The sequence below is a fragment of the Notothenia coriiceps genome, unplaced genomic scaffold (genome assembly GCF_000735185.1).
Source record: "Notothenia coriiceps isolate Sejong01 unplaced genomic scaffold, NC01 NC01_scaffold00027656, whole genome shotgun sequence".
NCBI lineage: Eukaryota > Metazoa > Chordata > Actinopteri > Perciformes > Nototheniidae > Notothenia > Notothenia coriiceps.
In genome coordinates, this window is record NW_011360357.1 from 72,830 (window position 1) to 79,390 (window position 6,561).

The 6,561-nt window shown below is 39.3% G+C and overlaps 1 long non-coding RNA gene across 1 annotated transcript; it reads right to left on the minus strand.

Moving 5' to 3' along the window:
* Nucleotides 1-270: 270 nt before the first annotated feature.
* LOC104957744 (uncharacterized) lies at nucleotides 271-718 on the minus strand. The gene is made up of 3 exons (XR_799694.1): nucleotides 688-718; nucleotides 538-602; nucleotides 271-438 (listed from the first exon to the last, which is right to left on the minus strand). It is a non-coding gene; the product is annotated as an uncharacterized lncRNA (long non-coding RNA).
* Between the last annotated feature and the right edge of the window lie 5,843 nt (nucleotides 719-6,561).

Below are 6,561 nucleotides of genomic sequence, written 5' to 3' on the forward strand. Positions count from 1 at the left end.
AACCCTTTTCTTCGTTTTTTGTTTTACTCTCTGTCAAAGCGTCTTTGAGTTTTAAAAAAAAAGCGCTATATAAGTGTCATGTATAATACAACAAACAACAACAACAACAATAATAATAATGGGAGTTTCCCATCCTGCAGCTGTCCCCAGTTTTAGTTGTTATTCAAATAGTTGGATTTTGGTAGATCAATCATGAGCCGAGTCCTACAATTAGATTTTAAGTATTTATTAGATGGTTCTATTTCTGTAATGACGACAGTGACAATTCATCAAGCATTAAAACCCATCAGTGTCATTCCTGCTGCGGTGACAGGGGAGCGGACCAGAGGAGGCGATCCCCCACCCACTCCCTGTGGTTCTTCCTGTGCACTTACGGTAATATCAAACTCCCTTTTCTAAATCACTGAAAATCTCCTCGTTCCAGCTCCACAAGTGCTTCTGAAATAACGAAGCATTTTATGTTCATGTATGCAGAATTAATCTAACAAATAAACTATCATGCAATATGACAGATACGTGAACCGATTGCATTTTCACCTCGCACCCACTCAACCCCGACATGCAAACCGGTCCCGAAGAGGAGACCGCAGGAAGTCATAACACTGCAGGTGGGAGGAGGAAGTGAACGACATCATCATTTGTAATTAATTTGACAACACAAACGCTGTATAAAGTAATATGTTTTACCTCTTGCTGTTAGCTTTCAACGTCTCAACTGTAGGAAACAGAAAAGACAGATGATTAATATTCATTTGAAATCAACACACACACACACACACACACACACACACACACACACACACACACACACACACACACCACACACACCATGTATACATCACTTCAGGGGACATTACATTGACTTACATGCATTTCCTGGAGACTTATCCTAACCTGAACCATAACCAACACATGCCTAACCCTAAACCTAACCCTAACCAAGTCTTCGCCCTAAAATTAATGATTCCCCTTATGGGGACCTCCACTTTGTCCCCATAAGGGAAGCGAGTCCCCACACGTGACTGTCATGATTTTCGACATGGTACAAAATGGGACTCTACATTATATTCCATTTATGTAATCTTTTTCATGTTCATGAGTGTGACTTCGTCGACTAGTCTGTCTAAATGACGGTTTTGTAACTCATGACAGTAGCAGGCTCTTATGGACACATGAAAAATGACGAATCGGGTACTCTACTATACTTTAGTCTTGAAAGAATGACTTACATGTGCAACTTTTCATTTTACCATCATTTTTGATCCGGGATGCATTTCCATTTATTCATTTTTACACCAGTTTCATGAAATACACGTCAATTTCATTGAAGTTCATTTTCATGACTGACACGGTCGATGTTACACCAAATATCAAAATTAAGTATCAATTTATTACATGTCAATTTCATAACTATCACGTCATTTTATACATGTATTTGTCATGAATTTCGTTTTTCATGATTAACACGTCATTTTACAATCTATTCCATGAACTTCATTTTCATGACTGACTACATCATTACAATTCAAAGTCATGAATTTTATTTCATGAATTTATTTTCATGAATTCATTTTCATAAATTTCATTTTTCATGATTAACATTACAATTCAAGTCATAAATTATCATTTTTCATGGCAACAAACCAACATGAAACACGTGCGATGTTTCTTAACATTTGTGTGGCCGTACTTCGAATATTATAAACTGGACGAAGTGTGGGAAACATTATACACTTTCCTGAAAATGACAGACTTCATGAAACAACATAATCATGCAACTGGAAACACAGGACCCATTAAAAATGACTCAGTACAATGAGGAGGTCGTCTTGTGTTCTTGGGGCCTCTCTCCTCTCGTCTAAAGGTCCTTTTGTCCGTCGTGAGTGGCCGGCAGTCCTCCCGCTTCTAGGGCCAGGTTTCAGCAGCCGTAGCCCGGTAGTACTCGCCCGTCTTTAGCACACAACAACGCACTAGACAACCCTCGGAGACTCGACGTCTCTGTCTCTTGTCTACAAAGAGTACGGTCATACACAATCGGGCGGGGGGACGACGAGAGAGTAAGAGAGAGAGAGAGAGAGAGCGAGCGAGAGAGAGAGGGTGTGTGTGTGTGTGTATGGTACATATGTAGGAAGCCCCTGTAATGTAACTGGACATGTACGTAAGGGACCTCCGAATAGGATTGTGAATTGGTTAATTAGTTGTGTACGGATTGGGATTGGTTCAGGGGAAAGTGGGATTTTTTTTGATCAAATATGNTCCACTTATGGGGACCTCCATTTTGTCCCCATAAGGGAGGCGAGTCCCCACACGTGACTGTATAAACAGATTTAGGTCCCCACAATTATTGTAATACTAGGCCACACACACACACACACACACACACACACACACACACACACACACACACACACACACACACACACACACTTGTAAATATTACAGTAACAGACATGCATTTTATTTGTTTGTTTGTGTTAAGGCATGGTAAACACACCCTGAACTACTAACTAATACTTTGAGTCAAAACCAACATAGTGTGCAATGATAGCAGGGGTTATGAAAGTTAGATACAGTACAAAAACACTTACCAATAAACAAGAAATGATTTGACCTATAGGTCCAGGTGTCCTGAATAAATTATATAAGAAACGTAACACTTACAGTATTAACTCACAACAATACTCACCTCATGAATATTCTAGTAGCCGGTCTATTTGTCACCGGGATTGAGATCTGTTGAAAATAAAGAGAAGTCTATAAAACCTGTAATACCATTTTATTTTACGACAAAATATCTTTATTAGCGGAAGCATTTTACTTCCTCCTTCAGAGGTTTTATATGTTGTAGTAAACAAATTGTTTTATATCAGGCGCAGTGCAACATTCCAAATGGGAACCTCGCAAAGTAAAGCCCTTTAGTTCCTTGACAAAAAACGAAATGACTAATCTCATAGAATCTATATACAAATTGTGAGGGGGGGGTTCTCGCAAATGTACCGCATTTATCCGGGAGCACGGTAGTTTTTTTCCTTAAACATATGACTTAATTCTGTGAATATTACTCCCCTCTCCTTGCTTCGTAGTTAATACTTTCTTACCTACAAAGGCACTGGAACTTGAATTCATGTGTCTTTGCTTTTAAATGCGATTTTATAATATGTTTCTAAATGCTCTTAATGTCTTTCATTTGTGTAAAGCACTTTGAATTGCCTTGTGTTGAAAGGTGCTGTATAAATAAACTTGCCTTGCCTAATACACCGTCGAGGTGAATAGCCTACAGACCTTTGAAGGGAAAAATAATAAAACACAGAGGAATTAACTCGAGGAACAAGAACAAGACCTTAGGAACACGACAGACACTTCCAACAAACCAAATGAGAAGTGTTTTATAACGTGTGACTGAAAAGAAAACGCTTCTCAGATTTTAAGTGGAAAACTTAAAAGAAATTCAGTTATAAAATGTTGCAACGCAGCAGTTCTCTGTGTTGCGACAGAAACTGTTCTTACCCCCCCCACACACACCCCGTGTGCCTGCAGCCTCTCATCAGTCACAGTTCTCTCTGCGTTTAACGCTCCGGCTGACCACAAAGCGACTCTCACTGTGAACATGTTTGCACCCTGACCGAGAGCTGTACTCATCACAGAAAGCAGGCCTCACATCAGAAACGTTTCACTCAATTCAGAGAAAAAAGATCGAGCTCTCAGAGGCACATGAGACCACGTACTGAAACTTGGCAAAAGTGTTTTAAAGCTGCTTTACTTTAAGATAATTCAACCTGTAGACATGGCGTCTTTTTTTTTTTAATATACAGAATTAGTTTGTATACAATATCCTGAAAAAGACTGCTGAACTTTTCTCTGTTATCAAGTGACTTTGAACCTGTTTTTAGTGCCTTTTTGATGACATGAAAGATTACATTTGTCCACCATTAAATAACTTTGTTTTAGCGTGTGGAGAGATAAACACCTAATAACTTAAAGACAGAAGAACACGTTGGTCAGGATTGCATGAGACAACATCGAGTTCTACTTTATAATAAGCCAACCATTTCCTAAAATGCTAATGTTCAGGTTCATACTTGTATTGTGTGCCTCTCATGTGACATGTTTGAATTCTTAACCCTCCTGTTGTCTTCGGGTCAAATCTGACCGATTTACTACTTTCATAATTCATCACTTTTTTGTTTTACATTCGATTGCATTAAGACTTTATGATATCCTTCACAGTAGACATTTGAACATATAAATTGCTGATCACCACTTTCATTGAATTTTGGATGATTTAGTCAACTTTGTAACACCCATGGTGTTCCCGGTCAAAAATGACCGCCATAAAGAAAAGGAATTAGTAACCATCCAGATCAGATAAAACACGCACACACACACACGCACGCACGCACGCACGCACGCACACACACACACACACACACACACACACTAGATGTGTTCCCCCCCTTATGTGCCCAATCCCCCCTTGTGAATCACACTTGGCACTCACAAACACACACACAACAATTTGACACATTTCCCGCTCTTATGTGCCCATCCCCCCACATGGATCTCAACTGGCACATGCAATACTTGTTCAGTGTCTGTTCTTTGTATATTTACTGCAGTTGTTCATGTATACCAGTAGTCTGATACAATAAGTACAGTTTGAAAGGGTGTTAAATGAAATGTGGTGATGATTAATCGTTTTTGTGTTAATGTAATAGCAGTTAAAACAGGACCGGTCAAATTTGACCGTGAACACCAAAGTAAGGGGGGAGAACGAAGACAATAGGAGGGTTAAGAGAAACTTCCTCTGGAGAGAACTTTGGGATTTTGCACAAAACCTATACAACACAACAACATTACAGCAAATGGAAAACCCCCCAAAGCATGACATGGCCCCTTTAAAGGTTTCACACGTTTAACTAATCGTTTAAAGGTTGTTGTGTTGTTGTTTTTTAAATGCCTTTGGTTGGTCTCTCCTTTCCTCCAGCATGTTATCTTTTTATTCTTTTAAGCTCAACTTCTCAGAAAGACCTTTCCAAGTTGTTGGTGTTAATAAACTCTTATACTGTATATGAGTGTATTTTGATACACTACCAGACACTAGGATGTTTTCAGAAAGTATAATCATCAATCAATGGACACCAATAAAGTTTAAATCTCTCAACAAAATGGAGCTGAAAGGCTGGTGGAGGATCAAGTCAATGTTTTGCTACTTAGTAACCCAAAAAATGGTCTTGTTAATGTCTTAAAACTATTCTATAAAACACTATCAAGTGATGTTAGCCATTAAATACAAATCACCCTTAACAAAGTCATACGGAAAAACATTCGGTCTACATTGATGCATTATTGTATATCTATCTTTGCACACATTTTCATTCTGACACGCTGTCCCCTTTAACTCATAGTAAGGCTTATTCACACATGCTAACCGGCACACATGACCACAAACACACGCACACACACACACCACAGATTATCAGATTATCAGGGGTTCCTTGATGGCAGCCAGAAGAGGAAAGTTCTTCAGAATTTGAAATCTACCTGAGGACATTTTCCCTTCTGCATGTGCATCACAGGAGACAGTCCTGATAAGAGGGGAGTGAGAGGTGATGCACCTCTCAAACCACCCACCTTTTCCCTTTAGTCAAACAGAGAGAGAGGAGACGAAAGGGGTTTTCTCTCTCTATCTCACTTCCTCCCCGTGTACAGAGTGTGTGTGGAGTGAAGGTGTGCACCAACACTGACGCGGCAAACTTTGTGAGCGTTGTGTTCACTGACTAACAGGTGATGATTTCTGAATTTCCAAAATGTGTAATGCATAAAGGAGGAGATGACCGGTATCCTAGAACTATTCTGTGATGTTTCCATTCGATGCATTTCATTTAATCTTAAAACACAGATAGGATTTCATGATTTTATTTCTATTTTCTCTGCAGTAATTGAATCATTGTTACATTTCAGCAGTGACACCCCCAAGCCATTTTAATGTGAACACTTTGGCAATAAAACGGTTTCTGATTACTTTGTTTCAAACTTCTACTGTATAGCTGCAAGAAGCAACGACACACATTGGCTAAGTTAGAGAGGCAAAGCTGTGAAGAATACTGTCAGGAGATTACAGTTTTACACACTGTGCTTCAACCAAAATAGACAGCTAAGCAGTAAAGGAAAACCAAAAGCAAAAACAAACACCCATGAGTTGTGCCTAATAAACTCCTGTTTTGCCCTACGTGTTTGTAAAGTCACATTTGCAGAAACAAGCACCAAAACTAGAGGGGCTTATTACTGTCCACTGATTTCTTGAACATCAGAAACATGTCTTACTCCTACTGTCCTGGTACTGTAAATAGATGCTCTCTCTCAGTTTGCGTACTCCCGTACTTACATTTGCTATTTTGAGTGCACCAATGGGGAAATGAGCTACGAGGACCCTGATGGTGCACTCATAACGTTCAAAATGTTGAGTGTGGAACGCTGGAAACCTTGTACTCTGCGACCGCCATCTTGCTGTGCCTCTGTTCAAACATTGATGTATAATAATTAAACGTATTATAAAGAGAA